Genomic DNA, 25890 nt, shown 5'->3' with positions numbered 1-25890 from the left:
TGCATGCCAGCAACGGGGAAGAGCTATAGCTGGGGAAGGAAGGGCATGGAGGTGGGGCCACAGCGGGCTTCCTGTCAGTCACAGGGAGAATCCCATCCCAGAATATTCATTTAGCAGCCAGCTCAGTCAGAGGCAGATTAGGGGCTTGTGGGGCTCTCGGGCAGAGCAAGGGGGGCCCCTCCCCACCCCTTCCACCTGCAGTCTCCCCCTGCCCCCCGCCCAAGCTCCTGCCAGGGAGCTGGGTCAGGTCGCGAGGGGTTCCCCGCCTGCCCGGCGCTCCTGCCAGGGAGCTGGGTCAGGTCGCGAGGGAATCCTCCACCTGCCCGGCGCTCCTGCCTGGGAGATGGGTCAGGTCGCGAGGGAATCCTCCACCTGCCCGGTGCTCCTGCCTGGGAGATGGGTCAGGGCGCAAGGGGTTCCCCGCCTGCCCGGCGCTCCTGCCAGGGAGCTGGGTCAGGTCGCGAGGGAATCCTCCACCTGCCCGGTGCTCCTGCCTGGGAGATGGGTCAGGGCGCAAGGGGTTCCCCGCCTGCCTGGCGCTCCTGCCAGGGAGTGGGGCTGGGGTGCAGGGGCTTGCTCTGCCCTGCCCGCCCAGTGCTCCTGCTGGGGAGCAGGGTCAGGACATGGGGGCTTCCTCCACTCCCCAGCAGGAGCGCCGGGTGGGCGGAGTGGGTCGTGGCATGGGGGCGTCCATTTTTCCGGGGCCCCCCAATTGGCTGTTGCTCCTGGGCATGGGCCCCATTGGCCAAGTGACTAATGTGCCACTGAGCTCATCCTGCGCTCAGGTCCCTTTCCCTCAGGAGCAGCATTGGATCCCCACTGAGGACAGCTGGACAGAGAGCCCTGAAACCCTGCACTGGATGGGCCCTCCCGGTAGGGTTGCCAACTTTCTAATTGCACAAACCCTTGCCCCACCCCTGCCCTGCCCCTTCCCCAAGGCCCCACCCCCGCTCACTCCAGCCGCCTCCCTCCATCGCTCGCTCTCCCCCACCCTCACTCAGTTTCACCAGCCTGGAGTAGGGGGTTGGGGTGCCGGAGGGGGTGAGGGCTCCAGACTGGGGTGTGGGCTCTGGGGTGGAGCCACAAATGAGGGGTTCAGGGTGTAGGAGGGGGCTCTGGGCTGGGGTCGAGGGGTTCGGCGTGCAGGAGGGGGCTCAGGAGTTGGGGCAGAGGGTTGGAGTGCAGGAGGGGGTGCAGGCTGTGGGTGTGGGCTCCGGGGTGGGGTGGGGCCGGGGACCGCAATCCTACCTCCCAGCAGCGCTGTTCCCCTGCCGGGCCACCGTAAACTCAGGTGGGGCTTATGGAAGATGGACCTTGCAGTTCTGTGGCAGCCGTTTGCTGGAACTGGTGTGCCTCCATCAGCCCACGTGGAGCCTGTAGACACTGTGTCTAAGAGCTTCTGGCAAGCGGTGTGGAGGCCTCATGTCCAGAGAGACCCGCCCGAGGGCCCAAGCCTGACAAAGGGAGAAGCTGTTTCACGGTGTTGAGGTTCCACCAGTCAACTCTAGATCAGTGGGTTTGGGATGACTGGGAAAGAAGAGGTGGGTTCTGGAGAGCAGCAGTAAGTTCCACACGTGGCAGCATTGTCTAGTGGGCAGAGCACTGGCCTGGGGGTCAGGAGCACAGTGTTCTCTGCCACTGACTTGCTGCATGGCCTTGGGCAAGTCGCTTTCCCTCTCTGAGCCTCTTTGTCCATTTAGTCTATAAACTCTGTATCTCAGTGTGTGTGTGCCCAGCAGAACGGGGCCCTGATCTCAGCCGGGGCTACTGCAGTGCAAATAAATAACACCTGGTTACTGACGAGCTGTGGTTCGTTGTCTGGAACCTGTTTTCAGGTCTATTACAGCGTGGTTCTAGGCCAGACTTGGATTGGCGTAGGTATCCCAGGGATACGGGGTTGGCCCATAACAATTAGCCAGGCCTCAAATTAAACAGATTTCCACAGGCAAACCTGCCCCTTCATGGCTTGCCTTGGCCCATGTTGTCCTCTTGGCTTGTGATGAGAGGTGTCACCCTGGCAGTTAACAGCTGCTGCTCCAGAAAGCAAATCAGCTCTGCAGGGACAATGAAGACCCCTGCAGAGGAACTAGCAAATTCAGGCTAGATCCACACAGGGGATTTAATCTCATTTTTGCAAGGCCTAACTTTAAACGCCCTGCTGTCTAAAGGACTCCTGAGTGTCACCCAGGGTCCCTATACAATGCACGGGGAGAGTTAGGAGCCACAGACACCGGCAAAGGAAGTGGGGAGCTCAGCTGCCTGAGCTAGGGCGTAGGAAATGCTGCGGAGAGGGACATGGATCTAGTAGATTCATCATCTTTAATGTACCCCTCCCATGCCCTCCGGATCTGCCCCTCTCTTCTCACCAGCCAGTTGCTGCAGCGTCTTAATAGCTGCAGCTACTCTGCGGGTTGGGGACGTTGCTATGTACCCCGCTACCACGTGGACAGATTCCCATTTGTCGCCGAATGGGGCTGTTGGGAGACGGAGGGGAACGTGGAGGATTGAAGTGGGTACCTCTGCCCCAGAGCCGCACCCACCTGCTCTGCATTCTCATGGGGCAGGGAATGGTACCGAGGGGGCCTGTGCGTACGTAACGCTGACAGACCCCGGTCGTCGGCGGGCGGGATTGAACCTGGGACCTCTGGAGCTTAGGGCACGAGCCTCTACCGCATGAGTTAAAGCCAACTGGCTGTTAAGGAGACTGTTTCTCTCTCTCTTTAAGTGGTCTTAGGGCCACTAGATGGGACAGAACACCACACCCAGGTGTGTGGGTTACACGTACTCCTGCCGTGAAACCAAACTGCCCACTCTCCAGCTGAATGGGCTTTTGAGTCAGGTCAGTTGCCACTGGGCGAGCCTGAGAGGCTACCAGAGGATGGGGGGGGGAACAAGTGCTTGCCAGCCCCCTTGCCCCTGCTGGCGTGGAGTGCGGCGGGTCTCCCTGAGGCACACGGGTTTCAAGGTGCAGGCACGCACGCAGCATGGTGCTGAAAGAAATGTCAGTTCCACTGAGCTCACCACTGGAACCCCTGCTGCTCCAGCAATCTGCTGTTCCCTTGCAGGGGCTGGGATCAGACTCGCCTCCGGGCTGGCCGAAGGGAGGGAGATTACCGAGGTGGGATATGGGCAGGGACTCTGGAAAGAGATCAGCAAAGAAAACCATCTAGCCAAGCTAAGGATTTTGAGATTCCCTTTCCCTGTCTGGCTCAGAGCTTTATCTGCTCATCATGTGAAGATTAACATGTACATTCATGGGGGGCCAGCGTCATTCTAGAGGGCATATGTAACTGAAGATCACAGTAGCTCTGTCAGCCTCAACCTGGCATCTTCATTTAGGGCTAAATATGATCCTTGCCTTTCAGCCCCCCCGCTGAAATGATTTATGGAGGGAACCTCTGGCGGAGGAGGGGCCCAGTGATGTCTTGGCGAATCAATTTGAGTGTGAAAGGCCAGGCTGGCTGTATGATGTCAGAGGTCTCCACAGCTGTTCATCGCGGAATGTGGCTCCCAGCCGTCACCGTCACCGTTGGAGGGGCTGGCCTGAGATCTCAATGCTCCTTTCCAGGGATGGCAGCGACATGGGCCTATTGCACCTGCACTGGTATGATCAGGAGTCTGAGGCTCTTCTGTTTGTCTCGGAAGTCAGGAGGCAGGTGCTCCTGGAATGACATGGATTGTAGCTGCTGTCAGCCACCATGGACTCTGAGGAACACAAGGCCAGCTCACCAGACCAGGCGTATGGTTCTGGTATCCTTAATCCAGCAGTCACCTATGTGGGATTCTTTAAAGCAAGGTGTCCCCCTAGATCTGCTCTAGGAATTATTTGGGGGCAGGTCTCTGGCCTGGGCTATACAGGAGGTCATATTAGATGATCACAATGGTCCCTTCTGGCCTTGGAACCTATAGATCTACTCTCCTGTCCTCCAACACCACGCCCGTGCAATACGTCTGCACAGCAAGCGTGCCACGGGATTGCTTCCTTGTCTCAGCTCCTCGTCCTTTTGCACTGGCTAGGATAGCCAGTGCCACTGCAAAACTGGTCTTATGCCTGCAAGTCTCGTCTTGATGCTTGACTGCAAGGTCCTTTTCCTCCTGCAGGGAGACATCGGGGGTAGGGAAAGGATACGCAGGTCTCCGGGAGCTGCTTGGGGAGCTGCCAATGACACGTGACCTCTGCTATGATGAGTAAGAGCAATGCCCTTTGGGGTATGAATATTTCACTGGGCAGACCAGGAATGTGAATGGGGATATTGGTGATAAATGTGGGCAGTGGAGCCTTGCACAGAGCCGAAAGTCTTGCTCTGGCCATTCAGCCTTGACCTGGAACTGCTGCTCCTGCATGGCAGGGACGACACGGCCTCCTTGTGCAGTCGGCCTCGTCTCAGCTTCATTGCTCTGCGCCCATGTGGCCAGAGCGACCTGGGGTTCCCGGAGACAGATCATCAATTTCATTTCCACTAGCCCCAGTGGGCAAGCTTAGCATTGGCCTCTGGTAATGAGAAGCAGCTTATTACGTTCGCACAGATGCCTGTGTACTGCCGGGGGCAAGCAGAGGGAAGGAATCAGCTCCAGAGAGGACACAGGAGAAAACCACTCTCTGTGCTCCTTTGTCCGGCGGCCCTGCTCCACTGGCCTTCCACCCTTCCCACCTGGGGCATTTCCATCGGAGGCATCCAGCCTGCTTGCCCACTTTGGACCTCTCACCCACCTGGGTCGGGTGTGGCTGAGGAGAGGTGATGGGGCTGGTTGGGCTTCTCTAGGTGCCCCATCGGCTCCTCTCCAAGCACGGTGGGGCAGGTAGCGTAGCTGATCGTGACTGACCCATGGCACATTGCCCCCCGGGGCTGAACATGTTGTCAGTGCTGGGCCCAATGTCCATTACTGCCTGTGGACTGGGAACGATCAACAGGCTGAGGCATACCTAGGAGGAGACCAAGGATCAATCCTGCTGCCTTGAAGTCAGTGGCAAAGCTCGCACTGACCCGGGGCAGGGAACAGGATTTGGTCCTAGACCAAAAAGGGGCCTGGACCCTGGAAACAAGACCCAGCAGAGGGAGTCGAAGGAGGGCGTTCAGGCGACTGGATAGCAGTGCCTGGCTGAGCAGTGGCCAGTGCCTTTGTTTCAGCAAAGGGGAGTTTGTAGGATCCTGCAGTGGCTGGGTCTGGCTCCTCATGCACAGGCAGTCGGCCTCCATCCCCCACTTTCTGAGGGCAGAAATTGTTACCTCCTTCTCCCTTTTAAAAATGTGTTTAGTTATTTAAACGTTCCCTCTCGGGGCTGGAGATGCAACCACCGGGGAGCTCTGGACTAGCGCCTGGCAACGGGGAACAGAGACACGGAAAGGGCAAGGCACCCGTCTGGTTCGAATGTTCTGCTTGAGCCAAGGGCATAAAAGAAATGAGAGGCATGAATGCTGCAAAGTTACCCCCAAGTGATGTCATTGTAATACTGGCTAAGGCTCTATTAATATCACAGGGAAGGACAGACGTTTTACCTTGATGCGAGCATCCTCTACAATGTTTGTGACCGAAAACAATCCTGCCTTTGGTGGTGGTGAGGCATTCACAGGAGCTCATTTTACACGGGAGTCCTGATTTTAGTGGGGGGCAGTGTTGTCTGTCGGTTAGAGCAGGGGACTGGCTGTCACAGCGCCTGGGTTCGATTTCTGGTCGTGCCCTCCAATAGCCATGTGACTCTGGAGATGTCGCTTTGTTGCTCTGTGCCTCGGTTTCCTCATTTACCTTGACTGGTCAAGCCCCTGTCCCTTTGGTATTTACGATCTGCCCCTTTCCTGAGAGCCCTACTAAAGGATCCCTTCTCTATCCCTTTCCTTGAAGCATGGGGATCCGAGCAGGACCAGCACCGACAGGGCCCAGTAGCTGACACAGATTCGGCGCCTGCCTTTGGTGCACCTGGCATGCTCCCGGGGACCTTCAAGGTTTGGTGCACCCAGTGCGGCGCAGTCAGGGAGACCCAGCCGAGACTTCCATGGCCTTGGAGACTGGGAGTCCAGCATGCAGCACCTCCCTCCGGGCACTGGGGATGATAGTGGCACTGAACGCCTGTCACTGCAGAGGAATGGAGGACGCCACGGCTTGGTGCCTGGCCCGAGCTGAAAGGCTGCCGAGGTTCTTGCCCATGGCGCTGTGTAGAGAACAAAGGAGCTGGTAACCGTTTGACGGAATCAGAGCTCTGCGGGGACTGAGCAGAGGCTACAGGGCCACTTCTTCCTAGGATCCTTTACGGCTTCCAGATTTACAGGTGCCCCGAGAAGAGGTTGGCTTGTTTGAGTCATGGCCCGTGTAAGTGGCTGCTCTCAGCGGGTGACCTGTTGCCCCATCTCATGTGCTGCTTGGATGGGAATCAGGGTTAAAAAGCCCTGTGACACAGGAGGCTCTGTCATGTCTCTCCTTACAAGATGCTAGCAGGGAGTTCACCAGCGGGGTCTGCAGGCACAAGGCATCTTGTTCAGATTTTCTCGGCCGGAGGTCTTGGCAGAAATTCTTCATTTCCGGAGTGAGAACGAGCTTTTAATCTCCAAGCTACAACTCACTGGAGAGAGAGAAAGGCAAAGGGAGAGAGAGAGAGAGAGAGAATAAAACGCTGTCTTGACAAGTAAAGCCACATTCCAACATCATCTCCACTTTCTCCGAGAGCATATTTGATTGCGGGGGGTGGGGGGTGGGATGGACAGTACTTTCCAACTAGCTTCTCAGTCTGTTTTCCCACTTAGGGTGATGACCACATTTTCTCAGCCTTTAATAGCTATAATCTGCATGAGCCAGTCAAGAAGCAAATGGAAGAAACAGAAATTCCCACCCTCATCAGAAAATCTCACTCACTAGATACTGGCTGGGACTTGTTACTCTAATTGGTATCTTGCTTTGGAGCTAATTGGCTGTCTTCGTGATGGTTTTGCAATATCTCCAGCACCTTTCGACACAAGGCGCACCCGGCATTTTACAAATTTCAGTGTAAAAGCCGCACAGCATCTGTGCCAGAGATCGGCTGCCGTGAAGGCAGAAAGGAGCAACCATTCCACAGGGCAGAGCAACCGGAGCAGCGTTAGCCATTTTGCTGGTAATTATCCAAGCTGGACTTTGGCTAGGACACCTGGGTGAATGAATGACCCTGCTCATGTAGGATCGGTTAGCGACTGCAGATAAATAGGACCTTGGTTTTGTACCATGGGTGGCGGTGCTCCCGGGACATAGACTAGTGGAGTGGGAGTTGGGGGGAGCTGGTCTCTGCAACTGATTTGCTGTGTAACCCAGGTCACTTCCTCTTTCTGTGCCTCTGTTTCCCTCACAGTGAAATGGAGATAATTACACATACTCACCTTTGAAAGCTGGATGAAAAGGACTATTATCTTATCCGTCACTTGGCAGATCCCTAGCATCATTCTGGGGGAGAGGGGTTAGTACTGAGCCACAGGAAAGAGTATCTTATACTGAATTAACAATACCCCAGCAACACCTAAGGGCTTGGCTGCCTGCAGACGTGCATCTGTTTAACCTGAAGTGTTTAAATTACCTGACTTAGTTAAACCAGTGAAAAGGCCATGTGGATGCTCTTATGGCAGGTTAAATAGGCTCATTCCAGTTTAGTTGAAGTTGACTAGAACAGGTTGACACTCAACCAAAACAAGCCCCTCTTAAAGCAAAGTACAAGTGTCCACACACGGTTTGGCAGGGGGTTAACTAAACTAGGGTACATTTGTTTGCAGGTTAAATTGCTAACTAGCTTAGATTGGCAGCTCTGTGGGGTGGGACCTGTCTGTTTGTTCTGTCTGCACAGCACCTACCCCCATGGGTCTCTAACGAGAGTGCCAAGGAGCAATGGCAATACCAATAATTAATAACAACAACAGATAAAGGGTCAAACTTTCAAAAGTACCAAGTGACTTAGGATCCTAAGTCAAATTTTCAAAAGTGGCTGAGGCACAGAGTATGTTAAGGCCTGGGTCTACAAACAGTGTTGCACTGATTTAACTATTATAATAGAAAGTTGCATCCCTAACTGACATAGCTGAATCGGTACCACTCCCAGTGTGGACGCAGTTACAGCGCTATAAAGATGCCTTTAGTCGGGTAGAGCTTATTCCCCTTCCTGTACAGGAATAAGCTGTACTGGGCCCTTTCTCCTGATACACCAGTATCCACACTAAGGGGGTTGTACTGCTTTAACTATGCTGGTATAGATAAAGTGGCACAATTTTCCCGACAAGCCCTAATCTCCCTGAAAGGCTTCTAAGGACTCCAAAACAGTCAGGCACCTAAGTCCCTCTTTTAGACACCGACACTACTGTGATGCACCAACCACTACCAAACCCTGCAGGTTTCGCTCTTGCTTGCCCAAATGACTCTTTACAGTGGGATGTAGACACGTGTGTGACTCTCTAGCCTGGTGGTTAAAGCCGTCACCCAAGAGATAGAAGATCCAGGCCCCCTGCTCTCATCAGTCTTTGATTATTTATCCAGCGTGCAAGAGGAGAGACTGAGAGACCGCCACAACAGAGCATCCCCTGGCTCCGAGGTTAGGGCAGTCCTGAGAAGGAGGAGACCCCTGGGCAAATGTTTTCTTCTCCTCTGGCAGAGGGTGGGGAGTTGAACCTGGCTTTCCTACCTCTCAGGTGCGCGTGCTAATCCTGCTGGGCTGAAAGTTATAAGGTGGGCGGAGCAGCAGCAGCTCCTCCTCTGGCAACTTCTTGCTAAAATGGCAGAAGGCACCTAACCCTAAACAAGGTACCTGGCCTCAGAATCACCTAGCGCACCGGGCACCTCCCTGTGAGAAGGTGGAGTGTAACACACGTGTGGCTGGTCTCCCATTGGCTATCTTAGGTGGCTTCCCACCTAGCCAGCTGGTGTTTGTGAATCACAGTGCAAGAGGCCTCTCTCTCCTGGTTCCTTGGCTAGGAATCTGGGTGCCTCACTCAGGCTTTGAGACTTGCCATGGTTTTTCCAGGCACCTGTTAGGAGTTGTATCACTGAGCATCGAAGGCCTACATCCTTTCCAGCATTCAGCCCTCAGTGCCTAAGTCATTTTTCAGGATGGGACTTCAGTTCCTAAGTCACGTAGGTGCTTTTGAAAATGTTACCCAAGGCCTGAGTGTGTCTTGGCGGTCTCCTATGCAGGTGCTGCCCCAAACTGACGAGCGTGCAATGTACAATGGGGGGAGGGGACTGCTGAGCACTATGTGGGGCGAGTAGAAAATTGCAGAACTTGTTTGCTCCAACTGTATCCCCTGGGGGCATCTTTCCCAAACGTTGCTGCAAACAAGTTTTGTGTTTCTAGTTACACTTTGGCAAAACAATTTGGAAAAAGCCGCACAGAACCCTCCCTGTATCCCTCCCACTCTCCCAGTGCTAGGCTGAGCAATCTGTCTGCGTACCCAGCCAGCTGGAGCGGACAGGCACTCGGCCCGACATATACAGACAGTTCTTGCCTCCCGTGCTAGATGGCTCTCAGAGAGAGTGGAGCCCGCTTCACATGCACGAAGTGGCTGGCAGGGAAATGCATGTGTTTTTCATTGGAACAGCTGGGGTCTAGTGCAGTGACCACACAGCTGGGCTCTCTCGTTGCCTCACTCAGGGTGAGTGCGTTTCGAGCTGGAGCAGACATACCTGCACCAGCTTGGACTGAGTTAGCACGCTAAGCATAGAAGCAAAGCTGCAGCGGTTCAGGCGGCGGGACAGGCGAGCCGCCCTGAGTACAGTCCGACCCGTGACCCAAGGCGCGTGCTCAGGCCGCTTGCTCGTCCCGCAGCCTGCACCGCCGCGGCTTCCCTTCTGTTTTAATGCACTAGTTCCATCAGAGCTAGCACGTGTATGTCTACCTGAGCTGGGAAATTACACCTTCAGCTCCAAGCGTAGACAGACCCTTACCTGAGTCGGGGGCAAGTTTCCCTGCATGGCCTCTAATTGTGACGGCTTGGCATTTTGGGAGTCTGTGGTGTAGTGCGCTCGCTTCTCGCGAGCGCCTCCTGTCGGATGGCGGGATCCTGCTCTCTGCTCCCGGAGCCCCGTCAGCTGGTGCCCTCCGGCCAAGTCACATGGATGAAGGAACCCCTTCCGGGATACCACACTCCCAACAAATGGCTGGCCCACTTCGGGGTCTGCAGCCCCATCTCTGGGCCTGTTTCCATTCTAGCTCCTTTCTTGGGTTTTTAGTACTGAGTCTCATCCCCTCCTCGCGGCTTAGATCCTTTCCCCAGCTGCCGGTGGTGGGGGGGACCCAGGCCTGCCCACTGCGTCTGGTCCTAACCTAGGGACCTTATAAACAGCAGCCACCTACTGCTGCCCTTTGCTTCCAGTTGCTGCTGCTGCATTCCCTGGGCTGCTTCCCCTTCTGTCCTTGGGTTCCCTGCCTGTTCGGGCAGGATCTCTCCCAAACCTCTTTACGTGGGGAGTCTCGCAGCCTTCCAAGCCTTCTCCCCCTTTCTGCGTCCAGCCAGTGACTGAGCTGCTCAGAGACCCTGTAGCTCCTTTTAACTGAGCCTGCTGGGCTTTGATTGGCTGATTCCATGCAGCCTTTCTAGGCAGGCCTGGAGGACCCACCTTCACTGCTCCTTTTCCTGGGGCAGGGTGTGGTAGGACGGCAAGGCCTCCAGCAGGGGGCCTCAAACGGCCTGGTGCGTCCCGTCGCAGGGTCCAGCTTGAGTCTCTCTAGCCGTCTCCCCACCTGTTGTGGGGCTTCCCCTCCTCAGGCCTCTATCTGGCAGAGGTGTCAGCGTGACTGTCCAGCTGGGTTTGGTGTGCGGGGCCCTATGCCATCACATTGGCAACAAAAGCCTACATCCACCATTGGATTCTTGCACCTTCCTCCTGCTCTTTGGTAACGACAAACCCAGCCCTAATCCTCCTTGACGGCGTTATTGCAATAAGCCTGCGGCAGAGATGGGCAAGTTAATAACAGGCTAGATTCAGGCTCCGTGCCCTGTCCTGGCTCACATCCCTGTCTGACGCTGAGGAGGCGCCAAGGAGAAGGGGAGCCAACTAGGATGTTGTACCATTGCTCTCAGGCAGTCAAGAGCGACTTTGTGCTTCACTTTCTCTATTTCCTTTTCCATTAGTGACCAGCCAAGTTTCTTGTAGAAGAAGCCTTGGATTACCTCAGCCTTGGCTCCACTTCCAAGCATACTGGCTCGTCCAGGGCTCTAGGAAAGCTACTGGCACTTGAAGGACACATTGGAGAGTTCACTGTGGACTTCTAGGTGCTAAACTGGGCACACACCCATGCACCCACAGAATGAGTGTTATGGAGCAGTTAAAAGAAGACCCAAGATGAATTTGTCAGTCCTTTTTCAGAGGCTCACAGCGGCTTCATTAACTGTCTTGGTTTTCATTTCATGGCTGCCTTTGGTTCTGTCAGGGGACAGAAGCGGCTGCTCTCATGGCAATTCCAATCAGACGTAGCAGAGACAGAAACATTTCTATAGGAAGTCGGTATCTACGGATCTTTGTAAATGTTCTGCAGAGTCCTCTCGTAATGTCTGAATTCCTATTAAATTCTGTCGCTACCCTTGTAAGACAATATTTGAGTAATGACCCTAAAGACTACATCTTGCAATAGCGATACTGAAGTGTTTGTGGCCAGAGCCGTAGTAGGTTTTTTATTAGGGGAATGCTTTCCAGTAGATTGGTAGCAAGGATGGAACGCGTTAGGGAATCTTCTCCAACGGTACAAATACAGAAATATGCAACATGCCTGTGGAGCCTCTATGAATGTGTGTCAGGTAAAATCGATAGAGAACTGACGAGGGAATCGTAACTTCCTCAGATAAATCACTCCATTTGAGATATTTCCCACCTTGTGGGAGTGGATACCTAGAAGGTGTGTGCTTAGTTTCCTTCTCTTCCTAAGATCATGCCTGATCTCTAACTGCTTGTGTAATCTTTCCCTGAAAGACAAGGTGGGGGAGATAATATCTTATATTGGACCGACTTCTGCTGGTGAAAGAGACGAGAGTTTGAGCAACACAGAGCTCTTCTGCAAGTCAGTGGCTCTTAATATCCTGGGACCAACATGCCTACAACACAACATAGTTCCCTGAAGGCAGCTTGAGTGTATAGTTTTATTTTTGTTATGACTTTTGGTATCTGAGCTTCGTATAAATGCAGACGAGAAAATGTTGAGTTTTCATTCAGGGCTTTGGATCTCAGGCCAAAGTAATGGAGGCAGGTACCTGTGATGTTGGGAGGGGGTGGGGGCACCACCCAGACCAGTAAGGGGTTCTCTCACCTCCTGTCCTGTAATCCTGGGTGCTTCTGGGCTGTGCAGCTTTGATTCAAAGCCCTGCCACCAGCAGCCTGCTCACGGCACAGTGGCCTCCCCCTGCTTTCCATCAGCCTGGTCCCTCCTTGCAGGGCAACACCAAAAACCCTTCCAGCCCTCAGTTTCCCCCAAACCACCTCCTCTGCAGTAGCCAGTCCCTCTCACTGGACCCACACAGAAGTTAGCAAGTTAGCTGCCTCCACACACCTGCCTGGCAGTTTGGCTGAGGATTTTACCCTTCAGTTTAATACCCAGCACGGAGAGGATTTTGTAATAAAGCAAGAATACGTTTGTTGACAAAGACCAGAGATGGAAGAGACAGGTAGGGTTAAAAGTAAAACAAAACAAAACGCACTTCCTAGTGACTAAAATTTGATTTCAGCAAGTTACAATCCTTGTCTAAGCAAGTTTCTCACTGACAGTTTGCAGCCAAGAGGATCCACTTTTCATGAACTGATTTAGTTTGGGATTGGTCCTGCTTTGAGGAGGGGGTTGGAATAGGTGACCTCCTGAGGTCCCTTCCAACCCTGATAGTCTATGATTCTATGAACTCAGAGGGTGCTGTCCTGTGTCCCCTAGGTGATGCATGCCCCAGAGTCTCTCACCAGTCCTTTATACCCTCAGAGTTTATCTTTGTCACCAAGACAGGAATCCCTCCCAGGGGCTCAGCTTTCTGTGTCTACCCGGGAGCCAACACCAGGTTAATTTTTGCAGTCCTGCAATTTTACAACACAAATGGACCCTGGTGCAAATGAATAGCCCTTTGCCCTTGACCACACCTGGCGTGACATGCAACTGAGCCCAAGAGGTGTTGCCATTTTCCTTTGTCTGGAAAATCCCGTTTTGCCACCTTGGTCTGTTTCCAGACTCCAAAACACAGTATCAGAGAGTGTCCATGATTTTACATACAGTGTCATTACATACATTTCACAGCGATATCAATGACCAGTGTGGTGGTAGTTTTCAGATGGTATATTACCAGACACCTTTGAAATAAATATCATACAATAGTGTGTGAGGTGTGTTGAGCTGGTCAGGTCAGCTGAGTTTTACTGTTACATGCCTGGGGACCCCTGGTCATCTGGCTCTGGGATGCTGTTAGGGGCCCAGTAATGTTAATGCTATTAATATGTTCTGCTGCCTTTGTTGCGGTTCCTGTCATCTTGTGATTTCTACAGTGCCCTAAGATTCATGCACTCTGGGGTTCAGTTCTTGGCTTCATATTGGCCTTCTTGTGCGAGCTTCTTGACGTCACTTGGGCCTGGATGCTCAAAGGTATTTAGGTGCCTAATTCCCATTGATTCTGTGGGAATTAGGCACCTAAATATCCTTGAGGGTCTGTGCCTTAGTCTCTCTGTGTAAAATGGGCAGAATCCATACAGGGCTTGCCGTTTACTATCGTGAGGCTTTGAGCTCAGCTGGGACTTCTCGGTGCTGCTGTAACAGGAATAATGGCCAGTGCTCCCATTGCATATAGGAATTATACTTAACTGATTTATTGTGTGACCTTGGCCAAATCACCATCCTGCCCTGTGCCTCAGTTTCCCCACCTGTAAGATGGGGACAATAATACCGACTTCCCCTTTGCATGGTAGATGGAAAGCACTACATTTTGAGTTTGCAAGTTCATTGGGGCAGTTTGTAAGCTCATCCTGTGTGCAAGGACAGCACGTAGTGCAACGGGGTCCCAATCGCGACTGAGGGTGACCACAATGGAAATAACTACCACATGGATCCGTGAGCGCTAAGTATTATTGGTAAGTCAATACAATCCTCTGTGAAGTGTACCAGTTCTAATATCGTAATGTAGTGTCTGTAACGTGATTATTGAACAGTCCGAGGTAGAGCAGAGAGTTCCTAAGAACATTACGTTGAAGGATAAAAATTTTGCAATAAGAACAATAACTATATACATGTAACTTCTGCATTGTATAACTCAGGTGCTCTCTGACCTTTCTCAGTGACATATAGGACTTCAAAGCCCCCTCACCCTTCACTTGAAGCGGTATGTAGGCTATTCTGCAGTGCAACCCTCTGATGAAAAAAACAACATGATTTCCAGCTTAGTCCTGCTCGTGACAGGTGGGACAAGCACATGATGTGCACAAACATGTCCTCCAGCATGCAGATCATACAGACATGTGTTTCTTAGCTAGCGCCTCTGTTTACAGAACTATAAAAAGGGAGGTTTCCTAAACCTTGAAAATAAAGGCAGGGTTGGTTGGATCTTACTGAGGCCCAGGGGTGGGGGATTAGACAGGAAGCCTGGAAACCTGCGTTCTATCCCTGGCTCTGTGCGATCTTGGGTGAGTCTTTGTTTCTCCTTCCACCCTTTGGCTGGCTTGACTATTCAGATTGTAAGCTCTTCGGGGCAGGGACTGTCTCTTATTATATGTTTGCACAGTGCCTAGCACAATAGCATTTCAGTAGGGGCCTCTCGGTGCTGCTGTAATAATAACTGTGGATCCTAAGAAGCCAGATTCACTGCTGGTGTTAGTGGGCGCAGTTCCATTGGCCTCACTGGTTTGCTTCTGTACATCAGCAGAGAGCTTGGCTCGGGGGTCTGACTTTCTAACTCTGTGCGCTATCTGATTAGGGGAAACCGCTGCTCCTGTGCATTGCACTCCCAGAAAACACAATGGGTAACTTACCAATAAACACTGACTAAAGTTTTCCATCGAACTGTTGGACACCTGCCTCTATTCCTGCCTCTCCGAGGCCCTAGCCGCTGGTCAACACTGTCTGCTGTTATGTCCATGGCATACACACAGAGATGTTAGATAACATAACACGGTTTTATTTTTTAGAATTCAGAATGATAACTTGCAAGATCCCAAATAACCAGAGAGAGACAAAGCGGGCTGCTCCTGAAAAGAGAGACCTACAACTCACCCCACTTTACTGTAGGCTGGCTGTCTGCAGACTGACTGCTGCTTGAACACTTCCCTACAGAGCCCCCAGTTCTGCAAGCAAGACCAGGACCCCCTCCCCTCCATCCACTATTAAAGTGATAGCTTGCAATTCGAACACAGTCCTCAATACACCACATCTCCTCAGGGCGAAATGCTCAGTGTTCCTTGTAAGCTGTGTGTCAGGTGTATTGGGATAGGAGGAGCTGCAGTATGGGGCCTGTTTGAGAGAGGTGAGGGAGAGTTGCCCTGCACCAGTCAGGATGAGGTCATAAGTGGGAAGAGTGAAGGGGCTGAAGTGCTGTGGAAGAGACACAAGAATGTTTTCCTGAGAGGAGACGTAGCAGAGAGGACCGTGCGTCCGCCTCCTTTGGAGAAGCGAAGGCAGCTCCACTGGTGAGAACACCTGAGGGACAGCGCACCTGAAGGGAGGAAGCAGTTTCCTTCAGGGAAGCAATATTTATTTTCCTTGGTGCATCCTTGAATCACCACTGCAGAGCCTCTTACCCTCCACTGTAATCTGCTCTGATGCTTTCTCAGGGCACCCAGCATTGTGGGTCACCCTGTTACCCCCCCGCTTCCGGCAGGAGGGAGTCTATCTTGTGGTAGCTGGGTATCAGCACCTGCCTTTCAACCATGCCAGCGCTCTCCTCAGGGCTCTGTCAGTCCTATTTTGCATTGGTGCACCCCAATCTCTTTGTATGTCTCACAGTCACATAACGCTCTCTTGTCCCTAACGCCTCCTGTGCTCACTGTGCCTAATGGAGCAGCCATCAACCGGCTGCACTGGGCACTGGGAATGTCTCTCTGAAGGGAGGATCTGACGGTTTGGGATCCCTCGGAGGCTGATTGATGAGTAACTCAGCTGAGAAGCGACAGTAACCGTGCAGATAAAAGTTTGCGATTGTTGATCGTGCAAAAACAAACCGTCCTCAGTGAGAGCCGGGTTTGTTTGGGCTGCCCTCCACTGGCTGCATGGAAGCCATTGACAGCTGGGATGATCCCTTCCCAGCCACGGTCTGTCCCGCTTGGGATTGTTTTGAATAGTATGTGGTAGGTCAGCTTGTTTTCATGCCGTGGGTAAGTCCAGTGGAGAAAGGCTAGCTCAGTGACTCCGTAGCTTTTTCTATAGTAATATAAAAAGAATTTAAAATAGGACAACAAATTCCCCTTGTTTTTTTGAAACGTTGCCTTTCTCCTAACTCAAACTAGGAGATGTGAATTTGCCCTGTTATGCTGAGCAACATTAAGTAATCCTGTGATTTAAACCATATAATAATTGTACATGTACAACAGGGTTCAGCAAAGCGGATCAGTCCTTTGGGGACTGATTTAGATAGTGGGATTTCATTGGTCGGTTTAAAATTGGGATTCCAACTAGAATTAATAGTTTAGTCTCCCATGGGCTGTAATACTTTGGTCTCACTTTGGTTGTTGGGTTTAGCGTGCAAGGGGATGGCTGGTGTTGGGAGTCCCTTCTGGCCTTCAACTCTCGGACTCGACTGTGTTTCATGGAGCTGTCTGTCTCCTCGGCTTTCTCTAAGGCGATTCTGAGACAGCGTCAGTTGCTGAGGTGAATGGGAAGATGGATGGTTTAGCGGTTAGAGTAATTCAGGACTCTGGGGCTCTAGTTCTGGCTCTGCCACTGAATCATCTTAAGCCTCCCTCTTTTCCAGTCACAGATGAAGAATGAGTTGCTTACCCTTAAGCTCCAGGCAATGACTGACTATTTTAACAGCTTGGGAGCAAAACCAGGTAAGCAAGCGGTCGGATTGAAATGCTGAGTCTCAGCCAGGTGGCCTGATTCTTTGGTTGATGGTGTCAAATGCCTAGAGATGAGCATGAGCAGAGAACTGTTCTCCAAGGGCAGGGCCCGCTCAAGGCCTGGTTCTTCTCTGCCTTTCACTTTGTGCAGCCCCTTACTCCTGTGCAAAATCCTGCCATCTCAGATTAGTAGCCTTTGTAAAAGGCAGTGGAGAACAGGGCTCTCGGTCTGTATCCCATTCTCCACTTCCATCCCCACCTCTAGGACATTACAGGTGCGGTCACCAACTAGCCCTGCCTCTTCCTGAGCAGCCATCCTCCCACAATGCCTTCATTTCTCTAACATGCAGTAAGCATTCATTGCTTAGCATTGCAGAGGACAGAACTGGGAAAGAGCAAGCCCTGGGGCTAAGAAGGATGGTCTAGTGAATGAGGCATTGGTCTATGCCTCAAAAAATGTAGGGCTCAAGTCCTATTTCAGGTATGGATTATGACACTAGTCCCTTAATCTACTCTGTACCTCATCTGAAAAATGGCAATAATAATTCCCTTTCTAGTGTGTGTGTGATGGTAAAATCAATTAACAATTGTGAGATGCCCATGTGCTGTAGGGACTATATAAGTAGATAGATTCCCTAACCTGTTCATGGATGTAGCATAGACTTGTGCCCTCCAATGCTTTGCCACTGTAAGTTTAGGTGTTCCTAGGGATGGGCCTGCCAACAAATTCTACAGTGTTTCTGAGACTTGCAATATTTGTTTCCTTAAAGCCCCAGCTCCTGGAGTCATGTGATGATGTGAGAATCTCAGATGTAAGTAAAAATTGTGTAAGTTTCTTGCCTTTGTGGTTGTGGAGACAAGCTTGAGAACATGACTCAAGCACGCCCTGAAGGCTCAAAAACTGGCAGGTAACTAAAGAGGACCCCACATTTATTATTTTTTAGAATCTCATGATGCTTTCTGGGGACCTGACTCACGCCATTTGAATGCTTGTGATTAGCAATACTGGACTCCAGCCTAATATGTCTGATCAGAGGGAAACATTTCCTGACACTTAGCCTTAATTTTCCTTTGCTCATGTCCATCCATAGGCCTTTGGGTTCCTCCCTAGACAATTTATTTCCCTTGATATTGTCCCAAGATAATGTTATTGGACTGAGCACACAGAGCCCCACTGTGTTTAGAGGGCAGCGTTGTGTAGTCAGATGCATGCAGCGTGATGATGGGAGGAAGAAATGCCCTCGATCTAGCTGGATGGTGGCAGGAATTAATGAGCTCCATCGGAATGGAAAAGGTGATGTTTTTTAGTTGTGTCTGGGAGTTTTAAGAGAAATGGAAACTGCAGAATTTAGCTTCAGAACAAATGAGCACAGAGAAATACTGGACAGCGACTCCTTTGAGTGCTGCTAATGTCTGGGCTGTAAGCACACGTGTATGCAGTGGGTTATCTTCTCCTCTCTTCACCCTTCCATCTCTACTTTCCTTCAATCCTGCTCCCTCCTCCTTCCCACTTCTCATTTATTTTTACGACCCACTCCCTCCTTCCCCCATCCCCAAAGTCTCTCTTTCTTTCTTCCCTGCAGCCATCCTCTCTCCCATCTTTGTTGATTGTACAGCAGCTTTGCTGAAATGGAATCAGTTTGTCTTTAAAATGTCTTTCCTTTTTAATAATCTAAGGAGCTGTATACTTCTATTTTAGATATGTTTTTGTAACCTGCCCCTGTCCCTTTGAGGGTCACAAAGTTTCTCTGAGTTCAGGGGCTGTCGGTTTTTCCCTGGGATAAGTGTACTTGGCAGAGACTCATAATAAAATGTCCCTTACAAAATGACCTATAATGCCTGGGGGAAAGGCAATACAACAATTTGAAAATGTAGCCCCAGTGGGTCTGTTTGTCTCAAAGAGGGCACGTCGCTTCCCGCAGTAAACATGGGGTAAGGGGCAGGATGCAGTAACAAGTCAGCATTGTCTAACACTTAAAGCACATGGTGGGGTTCTGTTAGATTAAACAGTGGGACTGTGAGCTAGTCATGGGTCCCCAGTTCCCCCACCTGAACCATGAAGAAAATCACCTTTGAGGGGGGTGGTGAAGCTTAATGCTTGCCAAGTGCTTTGTGGTACAAGTGCTTTGCGGTTATATAGCTCTTCATCCACAGATCTCAAAGTGCTCAATAAAGGCAGCTTTGTGTTTTCACTCCCATTTCAGACATGGAGAAACTGAGGCAGAGAGTTTGCATCTTACCCAATGCAACCCCTCAGCAAGCCAGAGGCAGAAACTAGAACAAATGTCCCTTGCCGCCCACTCTAATCACTAGCTGGTTACAATGACGCCTTAGACCCTGTGGTGACACACAGCAGGTGAAATTCACCCCTGTGCAGAGGTGGGATGCATAAGCTTAAGTAGGGTTTGAGTGGAACCTGGGCCTTGTGCTGGGGTGAATTTCAACCTTCTGAAGCCTGGATGTTATCGGCAAGCCAATGGCCGGAATAGGAACTGAACAGAAACGGTTTGGGGATTGGTCCTGCTTTGAGCAGGGGGTTGGACTAGATGACCTCCTGAGGTCCCTTCTAACCCTGATAGTCTATGATTCTATGAGTTCAGGAAGTTCTGGACTTTTGTCCCCCTGGTTGCTCCTCCTGGTTTCAACTGGCAGTGAAACTATAAAAATCCTGTGGTGGGATCCATTCCTGCTGCATCCCTGACCTTGCCTCAGCTGGGTCATGATGAACCCTTACAATAGCCTGTTCTTGCTTAAATTCTAGCCTGAGTTCCAGACCAAGGAGGTTTGAATTAACTTGGACCAGCTTTGCCTGAGCATCCAGAGACATACTCCGCTCTTGGTGGATTTACACTGGTGCAACTGATGTCTGAATTTTACCCTAGATGTTTGTTAATGAAAGAACAACATTGAGGGTTTTCTGTCTCTACTATGCGTGCTACAACGCGAGAAGGTCAGTGTGTCAGCATGTGCAAATGTCCATCTTGTTCCTCCGTCGCCAGCGGAAGGCGAAGATTGGCCTCTTTCTGTCTAGCCTTCCCCCTTTCCGTACAGACGATTCAATGACACATAAATATGAAACACTGTTGTCAGCGTTTTGTTTCATCTCCGTGAGTGACAGATGCTGTTCCAGCTGCTTTGGGGGTGCTGGGGATGAACCTCTGGCTGGCACGCCTTTAATCACTGTTCTACGCTTATTACAGTGGCCTCAATTCAATCAGCTAATTTTAGCTGAGTTTTGATTGCTTCCATCTGTGTTTCATTAGCTGAATCACAAGAAGCTTGAAATTCAGCCCCAGCAGTTAGCAGCTCCATGCATTTCCTTCTCTGCTTTCTATCTTTACTTTGCCATTGGGTTTAATTATCTTGTACGGAAACTACAGGGCCAGCAATGGGTTCTGTGAAACATAATAACCACGTACTTGGTTTGCTTTTTCAGGTTCTTAGGAGGGGTCTCAGGTGTGGGTGTGTGGGTGAGGGATAGAGGAATAATACCAGAAAGAGGATATCTGCTTTCTTTGCCGTGTTATTAAAAGAAGCACTCGCCTGCTCGATTGAAATCAAGCACATTTCACAAGAGCCAAGGAGCATCAATTGCTTATCTCAGCACATGTTGGGTTGACCCCCTAGGTGGTTGTTTGACACACTAGAACTTTTCTGGTGTCTTTGTGAAACCTGTTTTTACTGACCTGAGTTTCTAATGTTCTGAATTTGACTGATATGGTGTCCTCCTCCTGAGCTGGCAACAAACAGCCTGAAATAGTAGCTCGGAGAGAGATGAAATAAAAGCATTCACTCTGGACTGTAATGATGACAAATTGCATTTCAGCACTGTTCTCTGTTGCATTGCTGGTCATTTCTGAAGGAACATCTGGTGTTTCTGAAATTGGAGTGGAGATTATCTTTATGGCTGGAACTTTGGTAGGAAGCCAGCGTATGTCCTCCACCGCTTTCTGACTCCTAGGCAGTGTCCAGGGGTAACAGCGGAGGCAATTCTGCCAGGAAAATGGCACTGTACACATCTTTAACCATGTTACTACAGGTGACACAGTTCGGCAGTGATATGGTATATGGAACAGACACATCTGATAATGCTGTGCAGCAGACCTGACAACACAGGACAGCTACAATGGCCTATACATACAGTAAACAGCCTCAGCTGTCAGTCGGACAAACCTGGGTAAAGACAGTGCTCCAGGACTTTGCAAATCCCATCTAGATCCCGGAAGAGAAGTGTGGTATGAAGGAAACCCCTTTATCTATCCCCTTTTGGAACAGCTCAGTAGAACGATGTTACACTGTGCAGAGAAATGTGGAATAGGTTGTCGTGTGATGAAGGCATGGGGATGTGAGACCTGGGTTCTGTTCCCCTCTCTGCCACAGACTTCTGTAAACACTCATCCTCGGTGCAATGGGAAAATATTTACCTAGCTTGTGAGGATATGAGGCATAATCTCAGATAGAAGATGCTATATAAAGCCTTCAAGTTCCATAGGACTTTAGAATGCCTGGTAGCCTGCAAGAAGTACTTATGGACTTTTATGTTAAGATCAGAACCTACATGTGCAAACTATAATTAAAGCGGAAGGTCTATATACTGAGCTGAAAAGCATTCCCAAATTTGCTCACATGGAAGCCAAACTCAGGTCCCGAAGAGATCTGGACAAGATGGTCCCATTGTGGCCATGGCCATTCTAATCCGTGCCATTAGGTTCTTATGCTGAGTCCATCACCGCGGTGTCCGAGAGTTGCCTCGTGCTGCACACCTTCCATAGGTGGGGCGGCATCCAAAGGCTGTTCGTAGAACACACTCTGCAGGGAAGGGGGAAGAAAAGAAAATGGTTTAAATAAACTTTTACAAGACAGACCATCGACAATGCTGCTGCAGTTTCTACGAATCCCCATGTCCTGTACAACCGGCAATGCCAGTATCGAAAACAGTCCACTTCTGTCCTTCAGTTTCAGTGGGGTTAAACTATACAATGGCTGACTGACTCCCGAGCCACCGGCCTTAGGTATTCAGTTTTAGGCCAGTCAGTAATTGAGCAAAGAAAGGTTTCAGAGTAGCAGCCGTGTTAGTCTGTATTCGCAAAAAGAAAAGGAGGACTTGTGGCACCTTAGAGACTAACCAATTTATTTGAGCATAAGCTTTCGTGAGCTACAGCTCACTTCATCGGATGCATACTGTGGAAAATACAGAAGATGTTCTTATACATACAAACCATGAAAAAATGGGTGTTTACCACTACAAAAGGTTTTCTCTCCCCCCACCCCACTCTCCTGCTGGTAATAGCTTATCTAAAGTGATCATTCTCCTTACAATGTGTATGATAATCAAGTTGGGCCATTTCCAGCACAAATTCCGGTTTTTGGAATATGAACAAGAGGCTGCTCGGCAGCTCTCCAACACCACTTTCTACAAGCCATTACCCTCTGATCCCACTGAGAGTTACCAAAAGAAACTACAGCATTTGCTCAAGTAACTCCCTGAAAAAGCACGAGATCAAATCCGCACAGACACACCCCTGGAACCTCGACCTGGGATATTCTATCTACTACCCAACATCCATATACCTGGAAATCCTGGGCGCCCCATCATCTCAGGCATTGGCACCCTGACAGCAGGATTGTCTGGCTATGTAGACTCCCTCCTCAGGCCCTACGTTACCAGCACTCCCAGCTACCTTCGAGACACCACTGACTTCCTGAGGAAACTACAATCCATCGGCGATCTTCCTGATAACACCATCCTGGCCACTATGGATGTAGAAGCCCTCTACACCAACATTCCACACAAAGATGGACTACAAGCCATCAGGAACAGTATCCGAGATAATGTCACGGCTAACCTGGTTGCTGAACTTTGTGACTTTGTCCTCACCCATAACTATTTTACATTTGGGGACAATGTATACCTTCAAATCAGCGGCACTGCTATGGGTACCCGCATGGCCCCACAGTATGCCAACATTTTTGTGGCTGACTTAGAACAACGCTTCCTCAGCTCTTGTCCCCTAACGCCCCTACTCTACTTGCGCTATATCGATGACATCTTCATCATCTGGACCCATGGAAAAGAAGCCCTTGAGGAATTCCACCATGATTCCAACAGTTTCCATCCCACCATCAACCTCAGCCTGGTCCAGTCCACACAAGAGATCCACTTCCTGGACACTACAGTGCTAATAAACGATGGTCACATAAACACCACCCTATACCGGAAACCTACTGACCGCTATTCCTACCTACATGCCTCCAGCTTTGACCCTGACCACACCACACGATCCATTGTCTACAGCCAAGCTCTGCGATACAACCGCATTTGCTCCAACCCCTCAGACAGAGACAAACACCTACAAGATCTCTGTCAAGCTTTCTTACAACTACAATAGCCACCTGCTGAAGTGAAGAAACAGATTGACAGAGCCAGAAGAGTTCCCAGAAGTCACCTACTACAGGACAGGCCTAACAAAGAAAATAACAGAACGCCACTAGCCGTCACCTTCAGCCCCCAACTAAAACCCCTCCAACGCATTATCAAGGATCTACAACCTATCCTGAAGGACGACCCAACACTCTCACAAATCTTGGGAGACAGGCCAGTCCTTGCCTACAGACAGCCCCCCAACCTGAAGCAAATACTCACCAGCAACCACACACCACACAACAGAACCACTAACCCAGGAGCCTATCCTTGCAACAAAGCCCGTTGTCAACTGTGTCCACATATCTATTCAGGGGACACCATCATAGGGCCTAATAACATCAGCCACACTATCAGAGGCTCGTTCACCTGCACATCCACCAATGTGATATATGCCATCATGTGCCAGCAATGCCCCTCTGCCATGTACATTGGTCAAACTGGACAGTCTCTACGTAAAAGAATAAATGGACACAAATCAGATGTCAAGAATTATAACATTTATAAACCAGTCGGAGAACACTTCAATCTCTCTGGTCACACGATTACAGACATGAAAGTTGCGATAGTACATCAGAAAAACTTCAAAACCAGACTCCAGCGAGAGACTGTTGAATTGGAATTCATTTGCAAATTGGATACAATTACCTTTGGCTTGAATAGAGACTGGGAGTGGCTAGGTCATTATGCAAGGTAACCTATTTCCCCTTGTTTTTTCCTACCCCCCCCCCCCCAGACGTTCTTGTTAAACCCTGGATTTATGCTGGAAATAGCCCACCTTGATTATCATACACATTGTAAGGAGAGTGAACACTTTAGATAAGGTATTACCAACAGGAGAGTGGGTTTGTGGGGGGTGGGGTGGGGAGAAAACCTGGATTTGTGCTGGAAATGGCCCAACTTGATTATCATACACATTGTAAGGAGAGTGATCACTTTACATAAGCTATTACCAGCAGGAGAGTGGGGTGGGGGGAGAGAAAACCTTTTGTAGTGATAAACACCCATTTTTTCATGATTTGTGTGTATAAAAACAACCATCTTCTGTATTTTCCACAGTATGCATCCGATGAAGTGGGCTGTAGCTCACGAAAGCTTATGCTCAAATAAATTGGTTAGTCTCTAAGGTGCCACAAGTCCTCCTGTTCTTTTTGAGCAAAGAAAAGTTTTGTGGTGATGGCCCAGTGCTCTGGGTTCAGTTCCTAGCTCTGATCCCCTCCCCGTCTGTGAATGGGAATACTAACACTTCCTTCCACCCACCCTTGGCCCGTCTTGTCTCTTTAGTTTGAAGGCTCTTTGGGGCAGAGTCTCTCTTTTATGTACAGTACTTGGATGGCACCTAGCCCAATGGTCAGCTGGGGCTTGGCACCGCTGTAGTAATCATAAATTCAGAGGATGCTCAGTTCCGGGGCTGTGTGCAGCCCTCTAAAACCAGTGCACCGTCTTTAATGGCTCTACCTGTCCTTTCCTTCTGTTTTCCTCTAATCTCCCACGGAGCATGCTCAGCACACAACTGTTGGCTCAAAGCCTGGCAAGCCTTTGGCAAGAGATCCTTGTTTTAGGATCACAATTGACATGCGAAATGACATTCGCCAGGTCCGTGAAGGCCAGTGCTGGAAGAAGAAAGCCTTCGCAGGACCAGGGCACCGCAATGTTTGTGCGCATGGGCTGATTTATTTCTCTAGGTTTGGGGGGGAAGGGCCTGGAGCCTGGCTCCGTTCTGTACAACGCACAGAGCAGCGTGTGTGGCCTGAGCACAAGCCATGGTAAACAAGGCAAAACCAATCTGTTGTACGAGGCACAGGGACCCAGCCAAGAGTTTGCTGTAATGGATCGGCCTGGCGTTTTGGGGGTATATTTCACTTCATCAGCAGGTTTCATGCTAACGGAGCACGCTGGGCAATTCTTCCCCTCGGCTCCCATCCACATGTACCCTGCCAAGGAAACTCTCCCCTAGCCAAGGGAAGGGGGAGACGTAACTTTCCCGGCGAGGAGGGCTCAGAACAAACTAGCGTCACCTGATGCTAGGCTGCTGCAGGGTGAGGGCTGCCCCGTCTAGTAGCTCACGGGGTTAAAGCCAGGCAGTGCCGTTCCTCTTCGAAATGGGCGCAGTCCCTCAAAGCGCAGCCAGTGTCTCACGGGGACTCTGCCAGGCAGGGTTTTTCAGGAATTTTTTAACAGGTTCCTTGCGGTTGCCCTAGCTAAACATGCTCAGTGTGTCCTGCAGCAGAGCAGTGGTGGCCACTGGCCTCATTATGTGGGGATCAAAGCACCCCCAAATCCTTGGGCTCCTGGCGTTCCACCCAGATGTACGCAGCAAGTGCAGGGGCAGATATGCGCTAGCTGGAGCTGGAAACTTTGACAGCCCAACGGGTACACTCCACCCAGCCCTAAGGAGGAGAGCAAGTGTGTCCAGCCAGGTCACGCTGGGTATGTTTAACAGAGCAGCTAGTGCGCTCGACTTGGATGGATCTGGTCCATGAGGGATGATAAGATTAAGGACAACCAACGTCTAACCA

The 25890-nt window shown here is 50.6% G+C and overlaps 1 long non-coding RNA gene across 4 annotated transcripts in view; it reads left to right on the top strand.

Moving 5' to 3' along the window:
* Positions 1–6352: 6352 nt before the first annotated feature.
* LOC142069790 (uncharacterized) overlaps positions 6353–25890 on the top strand; it is a 46221-nt gene continuing 26683 nt past the window's right edge. For 2 of the 4 annotated variants that reach the window (XR_012665755.1, XR_012665756.1), the window contains exons 1-2: positions 6353–7084; positions 16863–16941. This is a non-coding gene — a long non-coding RNA (uncharacterized LOC142069790). Of the gene's footprint in view, positions 7085–16862; positions 16942–19711; positions 22716–25890 lie in introns of those variants that run through there. The other 2 variants (XR_012665758.1, XR_012665757.1) reach the window with 2 other exon arrangements.

The sequence above is a fragment of the Caretta caretta genome, chromosome 22 (assembly GCF_965140235.1).
Source record: "Caretta caretta isolate rCarCar2 chromosome 22, rCarCar1.hap1, whole genome shotgun sequence".
Lineage (NCBI taxonomy): Eukaryota > Metazoa > Chordata > Testudines > Cheloniidae > Caretta > Caretta caretta.
Note: the sequence above shows the minus strand (reverse complement) of the source record. Positions and strands in the feature narration are given on the sequence as shown.